Below are 23,554 nucleotides of genomic sequence, written 5' to 3' on the forward strand. Positions count from 1 at the left end.
ATGTGTTATAATAAGAACATTTCATGGGTCTGTACATATGACTAGTAAAACTGAAATTGATGAATTTCCAGTACATGCTATAAATATTCCAAAGAATTTCCTCCGGCACTCAAGGTAGGAGATAAAACAGGCTTGTCTTTATTTATAAAGCAGTTCACATACAGAACAATGGTCTGACGCGTTTCACCCGCTGCGGGGCTTAAGCCCCGCAGCGGGTGAAACGCGTCAGCCCATTCTTCTGTATGTGAACTGCTTTATAAATAAAGACAAGCCTGTTTTATCTCCTACCTTGAGTGACGGACGAAATTCCTTGGAGTTCGTGAGACTGCCGTGGGCGGAACCGGCAGGTCCGCAGCACAGGTGAGAGAAACTATCGGCGCTGGTGCGAGCGGTATCCATGCTTTCTATGCTATAAATATTGTATGAGTGCCTTTCCTACATCTGGATACATTTAGTAGTGAAACAGTGTGATCATAAGAAAGTTACGTGTACAGAAAGTTACTCTACATGTAATTGTACTACAAGTGCTTGTCTGTGGGGTTGCTTCTTTGCCATGTGAGCATACACTATGGATGAGCCAGTTTATAATGCTTTATAGGGAAGTATAACCCAAATTAAAATAGGGTTTGAGTTTATTTTTTTATTGTTACAACATTTCCCTGTTACAAAACTCTGCACACTTTAATATTACCTACTAGCAATCATAAATAACCCAACAAAAGCCTAGGGGCAAGGGAATGCAGCTGGACTAAATAAAGATGAGATTATCCAGAGATCGATGAGAATGCTTTAGTTCCTCTCCATTCCTGTACTTTGTTTAGGAGTCAGGAGCCTGTAAAAAAGCACAAAGGAAGAATATTATAGCATACCAAGAACATACTTTTATTTTCTGTATGTTAAATCTCCTATGCTTTCATTATGTACTATTACATTGAAAAAAAAATAACCCCTTAAGGACTCAGCGTTTTTCAGTTTTTGCATTTTCGTTTTTCCCTCCTTACCTTTTCAAAATCATAACTCTTTAAATTTTCCACCTAAAAATCCATATTACGGCCTTTTTTTTTTGCGTCACCAATTCTACTTTGCAGTGACATTAGTCATTTTACCCGAAAATCCACGGCGAAACGGAGAAAAAATCATTGTGCGACAAAATTGAAGGAAAAACACCATATTGTAATTTTTGGGGGCTTCCGTTTCTACACAGTGCATTTTTTGGTAAAAATGACACCTTTTCTTTATTCTGTAGGTCCATACGGTTAAAATGATACCCTACTTATATAGGTTTGATTTTGTCGTACTTCTGGAAGAAATCATAACTTCATGCAGAAAAATTTATTTGTTTAAAAATTTCCTCTTCTGACCCCTATAACTTATTTATTTTTCCGCATATGGGGATGTATGAAGGCAAATTTTTTGTGCCGTCATCTAAAGTTTTTGTCAGTCCCATTTTTGTTTTGATCTGACTTTTTGATTGCTTTTTATTCATTTTTTTATCGTATAAATGGTATTTTACATGTACGCCATTGAACTAGCGGTTTAATGAACAATATATTTTTATAGTTTGGACATTTACTCACGCGGCTATACCACATATGTTTATTTTTATTTTAATTTACATAGTTTTTTTGTTATGGGAAAAGGGGGGGTGATTCTGACTTTTATAAGGGAAGGGGTTCAGTCACATTTCTTAACACTTTTTTTTCCACTTTTTTTTTTTTTGCAATGTTATAGCTATCGCCGCTCGACTGCTCATGCCTGGATCTCAGGCACGGAGCAGTCATTTGGCGATCGGACACGCTGGAGGCAGGTAGAGATCCTCCTGGTGTCCTGCAAGCTGCTCGGGACAACGCGGTGGTCGCGAACAGCCCGATCGAGCTGCTGGGATGCTTTCAGTTTCACTTCAGACATGGCTGTCAACTTTGATCGCCGCATCTGAAGGGTTAATACCGGGCATCACCGCAATCGGTGATGTCTGGTATTAGCCACGGGTCCCGGCCGTTGATTGCTGCCGGGACCGACCAGATATGACACAGGGTCATCGCGTCGTTAAGGACACAGCCAGCTACATTTTTTCATTTTTTTCCCCTCCTCACCTTCTAAGAGTCATAACTTGTTTTTTCCATGACCAATTGTACTTTGTAATCACATCACTTATTTTACCACTTATATTAAATGTATGGCAAAAAAAAAATTTGTGTGGGGAAATTGAAAAGATAACCATAATTTAGCAAATTTTGGAGGGTTTCATTTTCATGCTGTTAAATTTATGGTAAAAATGACATGTTCTCTTTATTCTGTGTCAATACAATGAAAATGATAGCCATGTTTACATGCTTTTCTATTATTGCAGGTTTTTTTTTAAACCTCAAACCTTTGCTTTACAAAATAAGTATGTTAAAATTGCCCTATTTTGACTTATAAGGGTGCATGTGATCTGTAGTTTTTTAATGGCTTTTTGCATATATGTGACTTTATTATTTTTATTAAACTTTTTAAAAATGTGATGTAATCGAAAAGCAAAAATGTCACCCTACAAGACCATTTATTAAGAATATATATTGATATATGTTTATAAATTTTTTTCTCCCCTTTTTATTTAATATGGGAAAAAGGGGCAATTAAAATTTCCCCTGAGAGTGACAGGAGGCAGATGAGGAGACCTCTGGCTGCATTTTGGCTCATCAGATCCCTGTGGTGGTGCCACGGGTTGTCCGATGAGTCGTACAAAGCCCCCAGGAATGCTTTAACTGACATAAACAGTATTGATCACAGTATCTGATGCGTTAAAAAACGATTGATTGAACTCTTTGCTAATTTTTCGAAAAAGGAAAAAACTTAAAGTGTCATTGTCATTTAGAAAAACTTTTGACATGTCAAAGAAACATGTCAGAACTTTTTATGAGGCAAGGTCTCAGTGTTGAGACCCCCAACGGTTAGGAAACCAAGCCTGAAGACATGCACAGCATTGCTGTTATAAGTCTATTTGGCAGGGGGACAAAGATTGATACAAGACCCCAACGGATTTTACATGTCCCTGTGACATGTCAGACATTTTTGCAATTGACAGAGCCCATTCAAACATTGCATTGACATTATTATTGAGACCATTTACTCATTACTTCATTGAAGCACCATCGGCAGTGATTACAGTCTCCAGTCTACTTGATTGCCACAAGGTTTGCACTTGGATTTGGGTTTGTTTTGCAAGCTTTGGTGGAAGCCATTTTCAGGTTCCCCTAGAGAGGTTTGCTTGGATTAAAGTCAGGGCAATAGCTGGGCAAGGTAGTCTTGTTGGAAGGCTAATATTTGGCCCAGTCTGAGGTTCAGAGCGCTCTGGGTCTGGTATTCATTAAGAATACTACTATAGTTTGCTCCATTCAACTTTCTCTTTATCCTAATGAGTCTCCCTACCCCCAGTTGCTGAAAAACACCACCGTAGCATGATGCTTCCACCACCATGATTCAATGTAGAAATGGTATCAGGAAGGTGATGAGCAGAGTCTGTTTTTTTCTAGACATGACTCTTGAGAACGGCGACCAAAAACTTAAATCTTGGTTTCATCAGACAAGAGAATCTTGTTTCTCACAGTTTCATTTTTGTAAACATAACAAAATGGAAAAAAATCCATGTTGAATTTGCCATTGGCAAAGTTTAAGTGGGACGTTTATCATTGTTTGCTTTGGTAAGCAAGTTCTGAAGGCATTTTTTTTGCTTTAGTTTTGCTTCTGTGCTACATATTTATCATACTATCACAGAGGTTGAAGTATTTGGAGCACACAAGCAAAACAAAAAAGTCGCAGCTGAGACTTTTATGTGACTTTTTTTCCGACATTCTCAATTTGTAGGGGAGTTTTGTACTCCAGGTCAGACCTAGAGCAGACTTGCGACTTTTTGTAAGGGGTTTGCAACTCTTTTTTGCCTACGTGCGAATTTCGCACATCATAAAATCGTGACTACTGCAAAAAGAAAACTGAAACTTGTGTAGGTAATGCTGTTAGTAAGTTTTTAGTTACCACACGAAAAAGTGCTTAAGGGCACAAAAAAAAAAAAAAAGGCTCTAAATACCTTGATAGATGTCCCCCTAAAAGTTTGAGTTTTCCTAAGTTTTCCAAATCTCTAAACGGTGAAGTGATAAAGTAGAACCAACAGCCAGAAATGTGGGCCCTAGGTTGTATAGAAAGTGTGGACTTCCTGAAGTAAGAAGCAATAAAAGTGGCAATTAGAAAGGAGGAAATACATAACATTAACTATTTATGTTATTTAATTAACTATTTAATTTGACAACTAAAATAATATGTGGCTCCTAAAAATTTCAGTTTGAAGTTTGCGTACCATATCCTGATGATAGCTGATGATAGCTGGGTGCTGCATTGCAATAAAAGATGAAACATTGCAGTGGTCCCCAGCGGCGGGACCCCCACGATCAGGCATCTTATCCCCTATACTTTGGATAGGGGATAAGATGTCTTAGGGCCGGAGTACCCCTTTGATCAACACACCACGGCAAAGACCTACATATGGTTTTACTATAAAAAAAGGTGGTTCTAAATAGATATCATTCAAATATCACCAAAATATAGGGTAGAATATTAACCCCTTAAGGACCCTTGATGTACGCATACGTCATGACACCCTGGTACTTAAGGACCCATGATGTACGTGTACGTCATGGAGAATTCCGGACCCCGCCGGGCGGGGATCGGACCGGGATGCCTGCTGAAATCATTCAGCAGGCATCCCGTGCCAAACCCTGGGGGGTCATTAGACACCCCCATGTCGGCGATCGCGGCAAATCGCAAGTGAATTCACACTTGCGCCTTGCGTGATTCCGGGTCATTACGGGTTTATGGTGACCCGGAATATAAGGGGGATAGCGGTTGTCTAAGACACCCACGATCCCCCTGAAGGTATAGGAGTGAGGTGGCAGGGGTGCCACCCCTCCTATTGGTGGTCTAGACGCGACCACCAATAGCAGATCGGGGGCGGGGGGGTTAACTTTCGTTTTCCCCGTACTGCCCACCCACAATAGGCGGGGCAGGGGACGGGGCAGGACGGGGAAACGATGGGGAACGGCGCCAAAGATCCACTTACTGATCCGGGCGGGCGTCGGAGGCAGCGGGCGACAGAGATCGGCGGGCGGCGATGTCGTGCGGCTGGATCCGACGGAAGCCGGTGAGTTGCCTAGCAACATCTGGAGGGTACAGTTTGAGACCATTATACAGTGGTCTCTAACTGTAGCCCTCCAGATGCTGCAAAACTACAACTCCCAGCATGCCCAGACAGCTGTTTGGGCATGCTGGAATATGTAGTTTTGCAACAGCTGGAGGGCTACAGTTAGAGACCATTATACAGTGATCTCTAAACTGTATTCCTACAGATCTTGCAAAACTACAACTCCTAGCATGCCCAAACAGCTGTTTGCTGTCTGGGCATGCTGGGATTTGTAGTGTTGCAACAGCTGGAGGACCACAGTTTGGAGATCACTTTGCAGTTGCAAAACTGCAAATCTCAGCATGCCCAAACAGCTGTCTCGGCATGCTGGGAGTTGTAGTTGTGTACCTCCAGCTATTGCATAACTACATCTCCCAGAATGCCCTTAGGCGATCAGTACATGCTGGGAGTTGTAGTTTTGCAACAGCTGGAGGCACACTGGTTGGAAAATACTGAGTTAGGTAACAGAACCTAACTGAAGGTTTTCCAACCAGTGTGCCTCCAGCTGTTTCAAAAGTACAACTCCCAGCATGCACGGTCTGTCATTACATGCTGGGAGTTGTAGTTTTGAAACAGCTGGAGGTTTGCCCCTCCAGGTGAACGTACAGGGTACATTCACACAGGCAGGTTTACAGTAAGTTTCCTGCCTCAAGTTTGGGCTGCGGCAAATTTTTTGCTGCAGCGCAAACTCCTAGGGGGAAACTCCCCGTAACACGCCAGTGCGAATGTACCCTAAAAACACTACACTACACTAACACATAATAATGGGTAAAACACTACATATACACCCCCATACACTGTCCCCCCCCCAATAAAAATGAAAAACGTATTGTATGGTAGTGTATCCAAAACCGAGCCTCCAGCTGTTGCAAAACAACAACTCCCAGCATTTCCGGACAGCCACTGAGTGTCCAGGCATGTTGGGAATTTAGCAACAGCTGGAGGCAGCCTGTTTGGGAATCACTGGCGTAGAATTCCCTATGTCCACCCCTATGCAATCATTAATTTAGTCCTCAAATGCGCATGGCGCTCTCTCACTTCGGAGCCCTGTCATATTTCAAGGAAACAGTTTAGGGCCACATTTGGGGTATTTCCGTACTCGGGAGAAATTGCACTGCAAATTTTGTGGGGCTTTTCTCCTTTTACCCCTTATGAAAAGGAAAAGTTGGGGGCTACACCAGCTTGTTAGTGTAAAAAAATAAAAAAAATTTACACTAACATGCTGGTGTTGCCCCATACTTTTTATTTTCACAAGCAGTAAAAGGAAAAAAAGACTACCAAAATTTGTAACCCAATTTCTCTTGAATACGGAAATATCCCATATGTGGGCGTAAAATGCTCTGTGGGCGCACAACAAGGCTCAGGAGTGAGAGTGCACTATGTACATTTGAGGCCTAAATTGGTGATTTGCACAGGGGTGGCTGATTTTACAGTGGTTCTGACATAAACGCAAAAAAAGAAATACCCACATGTGACCCCATTTTGGAAACTACACCCCTCATGTAATGTAATAAGGGGTACAGTGAGCATTTACGCCCCACATGTGTCTGACAGATTTTTGGAACACTGGTCCGTGAAAATAAAAAATGTAATTTTTCATTTGAACAGCCCACTGTTCCAAAGATCTGTCAAACGCCAGTGGGGTGTAAATAATACTGCACCCCTTATTAAATTCTGTGAGGGGTGTAGTTTCCAAAATGGGGTCACATGTGGGTGGGTCCACTGTTCTGGCACCACGGGGGGCTTTGTAAACGTACATGGCCCCTGACTTCCATTCCAAACAATTTTTTTTCCCAAAAGCTCAATGGTGCTCCTTCTCTTCTGAGCATTGTAGTGCGCCAGCAGAGCACTTGATGTCCACACATGGGGTATTTCCATACTCAGAAGAGATGGGGTTACAAATTTTGGGGGGCATTTTGTCCTATTATCCCTTGCAAAAAATTTTAATTTGAGGGAAAACTAGCATTTTAGTGAAAAAAAATAAATAAATCATTTACACATCCAACTTTAACGAAAAGTCGTCAAACACCTGTGCGGTGTTAAGGCTCACTGGACCCCTTGTTACGTGCCTTGAGGGGTATAGTTTCCAAAATAGTATGCCATGTGTTTGTTTGTTTTTTTGCTGTTCAGGCACCATAGGGGCTTCCTAAATGTGACATGCCCCCCAAAAACCATTTCAGAAAAACTCACTCTACAAAATCCCACTGTCGCTACTTCCCTTCTGAGCCCTCTACTGCACCCGCCGGACACTTGACTTACACATATGAGGTATTTTCTTACTCGAGAGAAATTGGGCTACACATGTTAGGAAGATTTTTCTCCTTTTACCCCTTGTAAAAATTCAATAACTGGGTCTACAAGAACATGCGAGTGTAAAAAATGAAGATTTTGAATTTTCTCCTTCAATTTGCTGCTATTCCTGTGAAACACCTAAAGGGTTAACAAACCTTTTGAATGTCATTTTGAATACTTTGAGGGGTGCAGTTTTTATAATGGGGTCATTTGTGGGGTATTTCTAATATGAAGGACCTTCAAATCCACTTCAAAACAGAACTGGTCCCTGAAAACTTCGATTTTGAAAATTTTGTGAAAAATTGGAAAATTGCTGCTATACTTTGAAGCCCTCTGATGTCTTCCAAAAGTAAAAACATGTCAACTTTATGATGCAAACATAAAGTAGACATATTGTATATGTGAATCAATATATAATTTATTTGGAATATTCATTTTCCTTATAAGCAGAGAGCTTCAAAGTAAAAAAAATGCGAAATTTTTAATTTTTTCATAAAATTTTGGAATTTTTCACCAAGAAATGATGCAAGTATCGACAAAATTTTACCTCTAACATAAAGTAGAATATGTCACAGAAAAAGAATCTCGGAATCAGAATGAAAGCTAAAAGCATCCCAGAGTTATTAATGTTTAAAGTGACAGTGGTCAGATGTGCGAAAAATGGCCGGGTCCTACAGTGAAAATTGTCTGGGTCCTTAAGGGGTTAAAGGGGCAGAGTAAATTCTCCTTTTAGCTTATTTATCTTATAGAAGCGTTCATCTTATAGAAGCAAAGAATACAGTGTTCTTACAAATGAAATCATAACTTTACATATCTCTTAAGCTGGGTCCACACTACGTTTTGTCCTATACGGGAGCGCATACGGCAGGGGGGAGCTAAAAGCTCGCGCTCCCGTATGTTACCGTATGCGCTCCCGTATGTCATTCATTTCAATGAGCCGACCGGAGTAAAACGTTCGGTCCGGTCGGCTCATTTTTGCGCCGTATGCGCTTTTACAACCGGACCTAAAACCGTGGTTGACCACAGTTTTAGGTCCGGTTGTAAAAGCGCATACGGCGCAAAAATGAGCCGACCGGACCGAACGTTTCACTCCGGTCGGCTCATTGAAATGAATGACATACGGGAGCGCATACGGTCACATACGGGAGCGCGAGCTTTTAGCTCCCCCCTGCCGTATGCGCTCCCGTATGGGACAAAACGTAGTGTGGACCCAGCCTTAGCCACATTTATTAATACTTAGTTTTGCACAATTTTTTTGAGTCCTTCATGTAGTCCCACAAAAAGAAGTTGCAGGGTGTTAGATCTGGCTATTATGGAGGACAGTGCAACATTTTACAATCTTTATTTCTGGCGCAGCTGGTCCATAGCTCTGGTAGAGTTTGATTTAGTTATAGTCGCACTGCTAATAGTTTAAAGGGGTGCTCCGGTGGGGAACAATTTTAAATCAACTGGTGCCAGAAAGTTGTACAGATTCGTAAATTACTTCAATTAAAAAATCTTAACCCTTCCAGTACTCATCAGCTGCTGTATGCTCCACAGGAAGTTCTTTTCTTTTTGAATTTCTTTTCTGTCTGTCCACAGTGCTCTTTACTGACACCTCTGTCCATGTCAGGAACTGTCCAAAGCTGGAGTAAATCCCCACTCTGGACAGTTCCTGACATGGACAGATGTGTCAGCAGACAGCACTATTTTTTAATAGAAGTAATTTACAAATCTGTTTAACTTTCTGGCACCAGCTGATTTAACCCCTTTACGCAAAAATCAGGTACATGTATGTGATGATTAGGGATGACTTCCCGCATCACTACGTACATGTACCTGATGGAAATAAACTGCCGCCGGGCACTGTGACAGATTATTGAGCTCAGCTGTGCTGCTCAGCCGAGCCTCCTTGAAGCCGGCCAGGGACCAATCGCAGTGGTCCCCGGCCGGCGATCACTGCTATTGGTCAGTCAGTACAGATGGACCAATAGTAGGCATCTGGCAGGGGTCTACTCCTTCATCGCTTCACTGTGTTAAGCAATCGGTGGTGAAGGGGGCCCAATCGGAGGAGGTCACCTGCGGGCACTAAGTTAACTCTGTATATGCTGCCATCACTGTGACCGCAGCGTCTATTAGGGTTACAGAGGGAGGAGCTCCCTCGGTCACCAATAAGCGCTCTGCAAAGTGAAAGCAGAGCAACAATGGTTGCCATGGCAACCGGAGGCCTGGCACTGGCCTATGTTGTCATGGCAACATGAGCGATCAGTTACTCACTGATCTATTCTATGCCTGTCAGTACTGACAGACATAGGCATTATTCATTGGAATACAGATGTGTACTCCGTTGAATTATGTGTATAATAGTAGAAAAAAAATTAAGTGTGAAAAAAATATAAAGAATAATAAAATTAATTATATATGTATATGTATAATACACCCACAAAAATTGTCCTCCCCAAATACATCAACATGTCCTGCAAAAAGAGTCCTCATACAATTGTGTCAGTGAAAAAATAAAAAGGTTACAGCTCACAGAATACAGCGACTTACAAACGTGATTTAAAAAAAAATTGTTTTTAGGCCATAAATGAAAAAAAAATAAAGAACAACCAAAGAATAGATTTTTTTTTATGTATACCACCTCATAAAAAGAAAGTCAGAGTGTCACATGTACCCCAGAATGGTACCAATGAAAGAGTTAACTTGTCTCCCAAAAATATTTTTGCACCCCAAGGCCCCTGTAATTTTATATGATGCTACCAAAATATCCTAAACTATAAGGATGCCCCAAAATCCACACAGCACGCCTTCATGTCTGAGGCCTGTGTGAGAGACACTTAGCGCACAAAGACCACATATGGGATATTTCTAAGTCAGTGGTTCTTAACCTTGTTGGAGGTACTGAACCCCACCAGTTTCATATGTGCATTCACCGAACCCCTCTTAATTGGAAAAATAAAATATGATTTTTTCAAATTCAAAACATAGGAGGTATATATTTACACATTAGGCAGACAGAGTTCCCCCACATTAGGCAGGCAGTGTTCCCCCACATTAGGCAGACAGAGTTCCCCCACATTAGGCAGACAGAGTTCCCCCACATTAGGCAGACAGAGTTCCCCCCACATTAGGCAGACAGAGTTCCCCCACATTAGGCAGGCAGTGTTTCCCCACATTGGGCAGGCAATGTTCCCCCACATTAGGCAGACAGAGTTCCCCCCACATTAGGCAGGCAGTGTTCCCCCCACATTAGGCAGGCAGTGTTTCCCCACATTGGGCAGGCAATGTTCCCCCACATTAGGCAGACAGAGTTCCCCCACATTAGGCAGGCAGTGTTCCCCCCACATTAGGCAGGCAGTGTTCCCCCACATTAGGCAGGCAGTGTTCCCCCCACATTAGGCAGGCAGTGTTCCCCCACATTAGGCAGGCAGTGTTCTCCCACATTATGTAGGCCAGTGGTCTTCAACCTGCGGACCTCCAGATGTTGCAAAACTACAACCGGCATGCTGGGAGTTGTAGTTTTGCAACATCTGGAGGTCCACAGGTTGAAGACCACTGATGTAGGCAGTGTTCCCCCACAGACATACAGCCTCCAGCCATATACAGTGTATGGCTGGAGGCTGTATGCCTGTGTACTGCCCACTTCAGTGCTCCGACCACCGCTCCGGCTATAGCAGTAGGTCTCGGGACCGGTGGTCAGAGCACCAAAGATGACGTGCCGCTGGTCACTTACGAAGCTGGCCAGCGCGCGTCTTCCTCCTTCTCTATCCTTCGGTCCTCGGCGCCTTCGTTTCCATGGGCGAATGCACAGGACGTCAGTTACATACCGGCGTGCGCTATGTCCCGGCAGCCCTGCATTTTAAACTTAACGTTGGGCCACAGGGAGTTAATAGTGATGGGGGAATTGCCCCGTCGCTACAGGACAGGCAAACACCGGCTCTGCTCGGGGCCCCAAGCAATTGCTTGGTTTGCCTGTCCTGTTGCGACCTCCCCCACCGAACCCCCTGGACTGACTCACCGAACCCCTGGGGTTCGATCGAACTCAGGTTAAGAACCACTGTTCTAAGTACTTCAGAATTTCGGGAATAAATCTTGAGTTGCATTTCTTTGTCAACACCTACTGTGTTACAGAAAGAAAATGGATTATAATGAAAAATCTGCAAAAAAAATATAAAATGGGATGATTTATGGGGAGTAACATACAGATTGAAAATCTGTAAAATTGCTGCTAAAATTATAAACACTAACATTCTAAAAAAGTAAAATGTTTACCAAATGATGGAGACATAAAATAGACATATTGTAGATGTGAATGAATCATTAATTTGGTGCGGCATGACTATTTATTGTATGAGCAAAAAATGTAAAAACTAGAAAAATGCAAATTTTTTTTTACAAAAAACGCTAAATATATCATTCAAAATTTACCTCTTATGTAAAGTACAATATGTCACGAAAAAACTGTCTCAAGTGAAAGCGTTCCAAAGTTATTAACAAATAAGTAGACGCATGTCAAATTTTGAACATTTGCCTTGGTCATTAAGGTCAAAACAGGCTATTGAGTGAAGGGGTTAAAATAAATTGTTTTCAACCAGAGTACCCCTTTAAGTTTGACAGATCTTCCGCTATCTGTGGCATAAGCCATTCCTTTAACATGTCCATGCAGGATTGGCCAGTGACATTATTCTCAGGAAAAAAAGGGACTGTAGACTTTGTGCCTGCTTATTGCACAGAACACACTAACTTTGGGTGATTCTTTTATGTGCTTAAAGGGGTACCCCACCCCTAGACATCTTATCCCCTATCCCAAGGATGTCTGATAGCGGGGGTCCCGCCTCTGGGGACCCCCGCAATATTGCATGCAGCACCCACCTGTTTCTTGTCCGGAAGCGCTGGAGGGTCTGGGTCACGACCACGGGAACGGAAGTCCGTGACGTCAGGACTCCGCCCCCGTGTGACGTCACGCCCCGTCCCCTCAGTGCAAGTCTATGGGAGGGGGCGTGACGGAGTATTTTGTGTTAGCAGACAGAAAATAAGGTGTTATTTATAGAAGTTACAGGTAGGTAATGCCCCCAGGTAGGTAGTGTCCCCAGGAGGTAGTGGCCCCTAGTAAGTCAAGCACCCAGGTAGTTAATGTCCCCCAGATAGGTAGTCATCTCCCCTGTAGGTAAATCCCCCAGATAACTGCCCCCGGTATGAAAACCCCCTGTGCAGGTAGCCCTCCCCATATTAGCTAGGCAGAAACATAGTAGATAGTCCCCACATTCTGCACGTAGCAGTTCCCCCACATTAGGTATAGGCGGCAGCAGAGTTCCCCCACAGTAAGTATAGGTGGAAGCAGAGTTTCCCCACAGTAGGTATAGGCAGCAGCAGAGTTCTCCCACAGTAGGTATAGGCGGCAGCAGAGTTCCCCCACAGTAGGTATAGGCAACAGCAGAGTTCTCCCACAGTAGGTATAGGCGGCAGCAGAGTTCTCCCACAGTAGGTATAGGCGGCAGCAGAGTTCCCCCACAGTAGGAGTCCCCCCCTCCCCAGGATGTAAAAAAAAAATCTGCTCACCTGATTATGTACCACGCAGCGATCTCCTCCAGAGAAGAGGCCTGCATCTTCCATCCTCCACATTGCAGGCGCCAATGAGTGACGTAATCGGCGCCTGCATTGCGAGCTGCGTGGGGGCAGAGGTCACGTCTCCTCTATGTGTAGGCTGCAGATGCGGTCACACAGAGAGGATGCTTTCTGTTGTATGTGCATGAGCCGCACATACAACAAAAAGCAGCGATGTCTGCCTGGGGATCCGGGACTGGTATTATTGGTAATATTGGTCTGGGTATGCTGGTTGGTCAGTAACCGTATGTTAATATTAGTATGGTGATTATACAAATTCCTTTACTGGTACTGTATTTGGTAATTGTATACTGTTACTTAGAGGTATAGGGTGTTGACATACTTTGTCTTATAGCTGTGTTGTCTTTGAGATTTGTATATATATTTTTTAATTACGAAATGCATTTCAATTAGCTTGAAGTAATGATAACTATACATACAGTGTTGCATTTGGTTTAATTTATTTGAACCTTAGGCTACATAATTTTTGTATAGGAATCTAAGGCCATGATTATGTAGCCAACACAAGGCTTCCTTGGCACAATCTAAATAAAATTTCAACAAGTTTTAATTTCAATTCCATTTGAATTAAGGTATATACAGTCCATAGATCTGGTCCACAAAATGACACATACATTTAATTTGGCTAATTGCAATTACTCATAGCATGAAAAAGCTGTTATCCGCCTGAAACATGAGCGCCAGTTTGTGGGATAAGGGGCCCATGCTTTCTGAACAGCCCAGAGCTAACGGTACACTTAATCTGTCCATGTGTCCAAGGTGACTTTAAAGGGGTACTCCACTGCTCCAGAATTCGGAACATTTTGTTCCGAATGCTTGGAGCGGGTGACGGGGTTGTGACATCATGGCCACGCCCCTCATAACATCACACCCCCTTAATGCAAGGGGGTGTGATGACTTTCATCAAGGGGGTGTGGTGTAACGTCATGAGGAGTGTGACCATGACCTCATGACGCCACCGCCCTCACACCCAGCGTTCTAAATGAACGCCAGGTGCTGCACAGAGATTGGGGGGGTCAAAGCGGTGAGACCCCCGTGAACCAACATCTTATCCCCTATCCTTTGGATAGGAGAAAAGGTATCTAAAGGTGGTGTACCCCTTTAAATGTTTTTTAATTAAAAGTATAGGTTCACATATACTGTATCCCCTATCCTTTGGATAGGGGATAAGGTATCTAGGGGCGGAGTACCCCTTTAAATGTTTTTTAATTAAAAGGATAGGTTCACATATACTGTATCTGGTGATCTGGCTCAGTATATCCAGCCTCAAACTGGCCACAACAGGCCAATAACATTTCCTAATTGCTCTCTCCTACTATCACTTTGCCCCTTTTGAGACCTTTGGGTCTTGGAGACATCAAAAGTGCCATATTCGACAGTATCCCCCCATGCTCTATGCACTTTAAACATTGGGAGATTATCCAAAGGATAGGGGATAAGATGTCTGATCGTGGGGATACCACCGTTGGGACCGCCTGCGATCTCCGTGCAGCATGCGTGCCACACCCGATATTCTAAACATACTGCTTAAAATGCTGGGTTTCCGCGGCCGGAGATGTGACATCACGCAACGCACCCTTCAGTCATGTCTAAAGGACTGTGTTAAGGAAATGCATTTTGTATTGGGCTATTTTCACAGTGTGTTAGTAGTATCCCTTTACTACACCAGAAAAGCTCTAAGTATGTAGTGGAAAATAGTACCAGACAACTGGCTAAAACTTTTAAAATCTCATCTTTATGATGCATTTTTTTGTTTAGAATTTTCAGCATGACAATTTCTGATGCTGTGTTTTTTTTTATTATATATATATTTTTTTATACAGTGGATTGACCCATTTCATTGTAGCACATTAAGCTGCCAATTCATGGTATACATATTTTGCCACTTGTGGACTTACGCTAAACCTGCAGCAAAATCATGTGTGGCATGTAGATTTTATTGAAATATTTCCCCTTGGCTCTGCAATGAGCAAAATTAATGAATAAAGCCACTTAAAAGTACCTCACCCGATGGGTTTAACCCCTTAACGACCACGGACGTAAATGTATGTCCTGGTTTGGCGGGACTTCCCACACCAGGACGTACATTTATGTCCTGTGTATGACCGCGAGCATCGGAAGGGTGCTCGCGTCATACATGGCGCGGATGTCCGCCATTAGCCCCTCAGATGCCATGATCAATACAGATTACGGAATCTCCGGCATTGCAGCACTTTGATTGGATGATCGGATCGCCCGCAGCGCTGCCGCGGTGATCCGATCATCCAGCATGACAGCCGGAGGTCCCCGTCTCCCGGGGTCTTCTGCTCTGGTCTGCGATCGAGCAGACCAGAGCAGAAGATCACCGATAATACTGAGAAGTGCTGTGTCTCATGCATAGCACTGCACAGTATTAGCAATCAAAGGATTGCTATAGATAATCCCCTATGGGGACATAAAAAGTGTAAAAAAAAAGTTGAAAAATGTAAAAATATAAAGTAAAAAAAAGTGAAAAATCCCCTCCCCCAATAAAAATGAAAATTGTCCCATTTTACCCCCAAAAGGCGTAAACATTTTAAAAAAAATAAACATATTTGGTATCGCCGCGTGCGTAAATGTCCGAACTATCAAAATATAATGTTAATGATCCCGTACGGTGAATGGCGAAAGTGTAAAAAATAAAAACATTCTAAAAATGCTGCTTTTTTGTCACATTTTATTAAAAAAAATTAATAAAAAATTATCTAAAAGTTTTATATATGCAAATGTGGTATCTAAAAAAAAGTACAGATGACGGCGCAAAAAATGAGCCCTCATACCGCCCTATATACGGAAAAATGAAAAAGTTATAGGTGGTCAAAATAGGGCGACTTTAGATTACTGATTTTGTACAAAAAGTTTTAGATTTTTTTTTAAGCAGTACAAAAATATAAAAGTATCTAGCCATGAGTATCATTTTAATCGTATTGACCCACAGAATAAAGAACACGTCATTTTTACCGTAAAGTGTACAGTGTGAAAACAAAAGCCTCCAAAATGTGCAAAATTTTGGTTTTCATTTAAATTTCCTCACTAAAAATTTTTGGGGGGGTTCGCCATACATTTTATGGTAAAATGAGAGGTTTCATTACAAATTACAATTGGTCACGCAAAAAACAAGCTCTTATATGGGTCTGTAGATGGAAATATAAAAAAGTTATGGATTTTAGAAGGAGAGGAGGAAAAAACGAAAACGCAAAAATAAAATTGGCTTTGTCCTTAAGGTGAAAATGGGCTTGGTCATTAAGGGGTTAAAGGAGTACTCCGGTGGAAACCTTTTTTTTTTTTTTAAATCAACTGGTGCCAGAAAGTTTAACAGATTTGTAAATTACTTCTATTAAAAAATAATAATCCTTCCAGTATTTATTAGCTGCTGTTTACTACAGAGGAAATTCTTTTCTTTTTGGAACACAGTGCTCTCTGCTGACATCATGACCACAGTGCTCTCTGCTGACATCTCTGTCCATTTTAAGAACTGTCCAGAGTAGGAGAAAATCCCCATAGAAAACATATGCTGCTCTGGACAGTTCCTAAAATGGACAGAGATGCCAGCAGAGAGCACTGTGGTCATGATGTCAGCAGAGAGCTCTGTGTTCCAAAAAGAAAAGAATTCCTCTGTAGTATTCAGCAGTTAATAAGTACTGGAAGGATTAAGATTTTTTTTAATAGAAGTAAATTACAAATCTGTTTAACTTTCTGGCACCAGTTGATTAAAAAAAAAAAAAATGTTTGCCACCGGAGTACCCCTTTAAGGGCATTTTGCAGTTTAAAAACCTACAACATGTCTGCCATCTTCCACAAATTGTTTCCACGGCATATGAATGGGGATTTGGAAAATCCTATTTACATGTATTGTCCTGCTTAGTTTCGGTACTGGTTTTTGTGAACTCAGATTAAGGCTTTATTCGCACACTGTCCATAAATGGCTGAAAAAAAGGATCTTATGCGAAAGACATTAAAAAAAACAAAAAAAAACTGTGTGAACACAAAACTGGCGGAAAATCAGGTTGAGTATAAAACTCAAAAAGCATAGCCCTTGCAATTAGGGGTTTAACAAGCTTCCAGCAAACAGTCTTTTCTCTGTTTCTGTCATATTAAATCTGTCCCCCGACAAGGCATATAACTTAAAATGGCCTCTCGAATGCCATTGTAAGTTGAATACAGCATCAACTTGTGATGCTTCTCAGTGGCCAGAAGTCAGCAGTTAGCGCTGCTGGTTTCTGCTGTTTACTGTATGTTGGGTGCCCACACTGAAGCAACCCCTTGGCTGAGTGGTTTAGCACAGCTGCCCTCCATGCACAGTGTACCACCTTGTTACAACAGCTGCTTGACAGAGCAGTTTCCCTCAGCTGCTGCTGGGCCTTGGCTGCTTTCTGACCTGCCACCTCCATGTCCAGTGAGAGGACTTAAGCATCTCGCTCAGCCCTGCAACTGCTTCTTACCATAGCTGTGGTCAGGATGTTTGAGGAAGTTCCTGGCTGAATCCCTTGTTTACTACCGTACCTGCCCAGGAGCAGCTGTAGTAAAAATTTCTGCTCAGCGCCTGCTGAGGTATTTAGCAGGTTGCAGTAAGGTACTGCATAGTGATTGGCAAGAAAACCCAGCTATTCACCATGCACACATTAGACTCGTCATTTGTGCAATTGGCTGAAAATGATCATCCAGTTGCATAAACCCCTGACTCACCACCAGCATCAGTGAATGCTGATTGGCAGATAAGTCAGGAGTCATAAGGGAGGAGTAGCAGAAGAAAAAAAGAGGAGAAAGAACACAATAAAGAAAAATAAATACTGTAGTAAATTTCTGCTTCAGCGTTATCTCCTTCAGTTTCATGCTAGAAAAAGATTAACCAGTTTCAAGTTGCTCCTTCTGACTCCTTATGGGCTTATTTTAATTCACTATTCATGTTTACATATGTTGGGTTGACATTTTGAGGCTTTGGAATCAATTACCAGTTTTCCATACAGTTATGGACTCAACATTAATTTGGTTTCAACATATAATGATCGTGTCGGAACCAAGGAATATTGTATGCTAATTGACCACAGTATGCAGATCTTCAATTGAACTGATAGCAGAGAGAGGATTCTTTGAAGCATCCAAGTTCTTCCTACCCTATCTGCAATATTAATCAGATATTTTAAAAAGAAAAATTAATCTGAGAACCTTTTTTAATTTCTAAGATGTTAGCCAGGTATATAAGGTTCCCATGTGGCAGATCAAGAACCAAATAACTAGAAGAGTTATCATAAACTTCTGTATTCCTTTACGTTTCCATGAAATTAATCTCTTCATATAGCTTCATAAAGATTGATTCTTGCCTCTATTATAGACCCTTGGCATGTAAAGCAGTCTTGTGACAACAATACAGCAATTATTATACATTTTTTTTTCCTTTTCTGTCAATCAACCTCCTTAAGTACACACAACTGTATACAGCAATTGTCCTGAGAGTATTATGCATAGGCCAATATGATTGCTTATACATAAAGTCTTTATAAATCTGTTTGACGTGTACATATATGAATGTAAAATAGGGATAATACAGATGACATTTCATTAAAATGTGAGCATTAACTCAAAGATTTATTTTCATCCCTTGTGGCATATTAAGTAAACCATTGTCGAGATAATGTGGCTAAGTTGTGTAATAATTTAGGTAAAGCAGGAACAATATCTAATACTTTTATGAAGTCTGATGCCATTACAAAAAAAGTAAGTATTGAGTTAAGCTAAAATAGTCATTCAGATATGAGTACAGAAGGTTGCGTACTGAAGCATTGTGCGCTACCTAGCGGTAGCCATTGCTCAGACGCTGTCTAAAAAGAAGAAGTAAACCTGAGATTAAACTATATTTAAAATAGCTGTTACATTGAAATGTCTGCATGTATCCATCAGCCACTATCAGTTCACAAGCTCTGATATGTGATGAGTTAAAGCTTTTTTCTTGAGTGACCATGCCCATTTGGTATGCACAATGAACAAACTTTTTATGCCCACTTTTTTAATCTATGAACCTGAGCTGCAACTTACCAGCGTTACAATTTTCTCATTTGCTTATGTTTGATAGTTGCTTATTCATTTGTGCACAATTGTTGTTTTTTACTTTAAGAATACAGTTTACTTACCTAGAATAACCTGAAATCTCTATAAGAAATGTGCATTTTCTATGTGTTTAATCCATTCATATTTCATAGCCAGACAGAATGTCAGAGCAAGGTTGGGGGGGGGGGGTAGTTACACAATTGCCTGACATCATACATAACAGTTATGTAGTGGCCTGGAAAAATAATCCTTTTGAGAATACAGCTTACAACATTCTGATCAAATATACTAAAACACAATGCAAGATACCATTTTACACTTAACGAATAATACATTTGTGCAGTACAAAGAACATGTTCTCTTTCACACAAAACATACTGTCATAATTACTGGAAATATGCCAGACAGAATATATATTCATCTTTTGAAAGAAACATAGTTGAATCACCATTTATGCTATGTGAACCTGAAAACACACAACATTAGGAATATAGCCCTTGGGAAGGAGAGCAGTCTGACTGTATCAAAATGAATGACTGTCTGAGTGTGACATTTTCCAGGGGGATGAAAGAAACGCAAAGCATATCTAGGTCAACATAAATAGCATTGCTATTCCAATGTTATTACTATTTGCATCATATCAGTAACAATGCGATAATCATCTGAAGGATTCCAGCAGGTAAACCTACAATACTTTAAGTACAAATGTTGTGCATGTTTACATTCTGAGAAAATTATCATAGGAGCTAGAAATTTCACAGTTATTGTATAAAAATATTTTTTATGGACAGACATCATTACACCATGTCATCAGGTTACATGCTCATATTAACCCTTTGTCTGTCTGCAGGCCCCACAAGATATTCCAGTACCTAGATAACATGGGCAGAACTCTATTTGACACAACTATTGCACTGAATTAATACTATTCATACTATTTCCCATTAGCATCAATCTTGATATTTAACTAGTTACGTGAGTAAGTTTAGCATAGGTTGTTGCATTTCACTATAAAGAAAATCAAGACTGCATGCTTTTAGATGAAATTATTCCCAATTGTATTATAGAATGCGCTTTTTAGTTTACTCGTCCAATATAAGAACATTTCATTTGAAATCATTTACTATATTTAATCCTTATCTGTGCTGATGCTGAAACGCAGCCAAAGTGTGTACAGTTATACACATTGTAACAAAGAATCTTTCATAAAATGGTGAAAATTGCCTTTTCATCAATATATTTTCCTCTTTAAATTTTGTAAATATTCATAGATTTTAGGAGACCTAGGAAATTCAAGGTATGAAGGGCACATTAAAAGGTGCCAGTGCTTTAAGTTACTAAATCTCAAACTACGCAATAGACAGCTTAAGCATCTCTTACAGCGCATTCCCATCTTATTCATGTTTGCTTACTTACATTGCTAGGATATGAGCTGCTCCAAAGGCTTTGTGTCTGGCTCTTTGTGAAAGGAATATATTGAAGTTGTAGAGTTGTATGGCTTGACGGGCTTCATATGCATCTTTTCAGCAGCAGGTGCTTCAAAGGAATAATATCTACAGCCACTTACAGAAAGTTACTCCATAAAGAGACAAATGAAAGCGTGTAGCTCACATTGAACACAGAGTTTAACCATACGTACAGAGCATACAGTGGCCATTGTGTGGGCCGGCATAATAGAAACGACATTCACCTGTACAGCAACTGAGAGCTTAGGAAAGTGTGAAGTGATACAATTATGATGCAGTGAGTGTAAACAAAGAAAGTTAACGACAGATTTATGCTATGTCTTAATCACAGCCAATTGTTTTTTTTTTGTTTCAGCAAAGAAAATACAGAAAGGAAAACATTTTTGTTTAAAGAGAGTATTGATCCAGGGTTGCCAGAATAGGTGTTGCAATAGCCATGCACGAGCGACTGTCAGTCTTCCGAAATTAGGCAAATTAGAGATCATTTGATGGCATTCTATTGTAGCTTTTGTAATCACAGTAATTTTCCTTGGTAAAGCTGCTCAATGATGAAGGGGAGTTCTCACCGCATAATTGTGAAAGATATCGAAAGATTCAGGATTCAGCATCTGCTTTCAAAAGCACTTCACATTCAAATTGCCATTTTACTTTATCCTGAAAATTTATTAGAGATTCAGATCATGTCGCTTTAAATAGAAAGGTGAAAGCAGGGTAATTTCAATCTATGAATTATTCAGATTCATACTGAAGAAACTGCTACCCATGAACTGATTCTCTGACAGTGTCTTTTCCAGAGCCTCCATTATGCTTGTCATTTTTATTTCTTTATCTACGATCTCTTTTTCAGCTACTGAGCTTGTCCCTTAGGGCTCAGCTTCAGCAAACCAAGTATTTCAAATTGGCAATAACCTAAAATGTGCTGTAGTCTTCATAGGCTGTATTTTTCCAAACCATCAAAAAGAAAACCCACACACATCCATGATGATTTCTGTTAGGCTCTTCGATTAGATGAATTAGAAACAAAAGAAGGAAATGAAGGAATAGGATGAGGCATCACACAGAAGAGGAGTTGTTCCCCTGTAACAACCCAGAAGATAAAGTGATGCTTTGTGCTTTCTCCTTTGTTGTCAGCGAGGCATCCTAGCTGCATAGCATCACGCAAAACAACTGTTAAAGCAGGCTGACTTAGTGCCCTGATTTCCAGCAGGAGCAGATAAGGACTGCATTACAGACAGACTAATCCACAAGCACATGCACTTAGACCAGACGACTCATTGCTGAAAATGAAGAAAACACAATAAGCCGGCAGCTGTTGCAGGTAAATCCAAAAGAAAAGCAATAAAACAAGAAGCAAAAATAGTGTGTTTCATACGGTGATGCTCCATTCAACAGACATTGCAATCCTAGAAATTCTCCACATGATGGCTGGTTGTGTCACTGCTAGACGGCTGCTGCCCTGTATCCAGAGAAGGATTGGGATTCATTTAGGTCAGCCAGTCTGGCTACTCTTTTAAGCCGGTTTCTTCCTCATGTGAAATATAAATTGCCTCCTACTATTTTGCCAGCTTTACATGTAACCCATGATGTTTAAGAAAGATTCAGCTGTACATTGGCTGCAAAGGCCCCAGATCTAGATACCAGGAAGCATCGGATCCTTTGTCTTAAGGTTCCTGTTCTTTGCAGGTAGGCTAGCGAGGCACAAAAAACTATTATATCAGGTGAGAAGGCAGATGTTTCTTCGTTCTTTCGAAGCATTTTGGATTCCAGCCTTTGAGCAGTGCTTGTTTAATTGAAAAACGTTGCAAGTTTGATGTCACCGTCTATATCCAAGATACTTTCCAGCTCTTATCCAAAAAAAAGACCAATCCTTTTTGTATCCGAAATAGGCATAAAGGTAAATTCCCGAGAAAAAAAAGATGTTCGGAATCACGCCCTATGCGTCTGTATTGCCGCACTGCGACCAGAAAACTGCAGTAGAAAGAGCTCTTGCAGTTGTGGAAATGTAGAAAGCAGCAGCTCTGTGACACAGCAGTCAGCTGACTTGTAGTGTTATCATTCAATGTCCTCTACCCAAAAAAAGGCCAATTTTCGGAGGAAAAAAAAGCACTGCGGAGAGGAACGAGCATTCCAAAATTTAAAATAACATTGTAGCAGCAAGCCAGACTTGCCTGTCTAAACACCTGAAAGTCACTCCTAGTGCAACGCGTGCAGTTTTGCTCACAGGAACTCTGGCCACATGAAGCTAGCTGACTGTCTGAAATCTCAGACATGCTGACGTAAGATTAGGCATCTTCTTTTTTTTTTTTTTTTTTTTTGGTAACAAAAAAGCTTTTGTTGCTGTGTGATGATAACTGTGAAGTTGGTTCTTAAACTGAATATGTAAAGCTGGCTTAAGAGTATAATTTTATTTAAGTAACTCCAATATGTGAACATTGCATTTATGGACATTATACACACAAAGTGTTACTGAATCTCTTTTTTCAAAAAAATCTTTACCATTACACCCAAGAGACATTTTGCTCAGTATTCATTTTTGTTGCTATTAGGAGAAGCTAATAGCAATTCATACAGTAAGTATAACATTATTAGGACAATAAAGATTGTGTATGTCATGAAATAAATCTGTTGGAAGTAGATTTCATATAAAACAAAGCTTTAAATGTGTTTCATACAAGTCTTATGACTGATATCTGGCATCCTCTAGCTATAGTGAGATGCAGAGCTTTTAATCCAGATTTGATCCTGAAGAGGTCGCTATGCACTGTCTGGATTTGAACTCACGCTCTATATCACATTTTTGCCTTGTATGTTTTGTTATGAAAGTTTTCTCTATGTTGTCCTATTTACATAGCCACAAAAATATAAATGAGCTAAGATTTCTTGGTTCTGATAAACCAAGCATAAAAAGTTGGCA

The 23,554-nt window shown here is 40.9% G+C and overlaps 1 long non-coding RNA gene across 1 annotated transcript; it reads right to left on the reverse strand.

The window, feature by feature from the left end:
* Positions 1-620: 620 nt before the first annotated feature.
* Positions 621-22,910, reverse strand: LOC130273860 (uncharacterized). Its single transcript, XR_008844149.1, has 2 exons — positions 20,591-22,910; positions 621-832 (listed from the first exon to the last, which is right to left on the reverse strand). It is a non-coding gene; the product is annotated as an uncharacterized LOC130273860 (long non-coding RNA).
* Positions 22,911-23,554: the final 644 nt, after the last annotated feature.

This window comes from Hyla sarda, chromosome 5, assembly GCF_029499605.1.
Source record: "Hyla sarda isolate aHylSar1 chromosome 5, aHylSar1.hap1, whole genome shotgun sequence".
Taxonomy (NCBI): Eukaryota; Metazoa; Chordata; class Amphibia; order Anura; family Hylidae; genus Hyla; species Hyla sarda.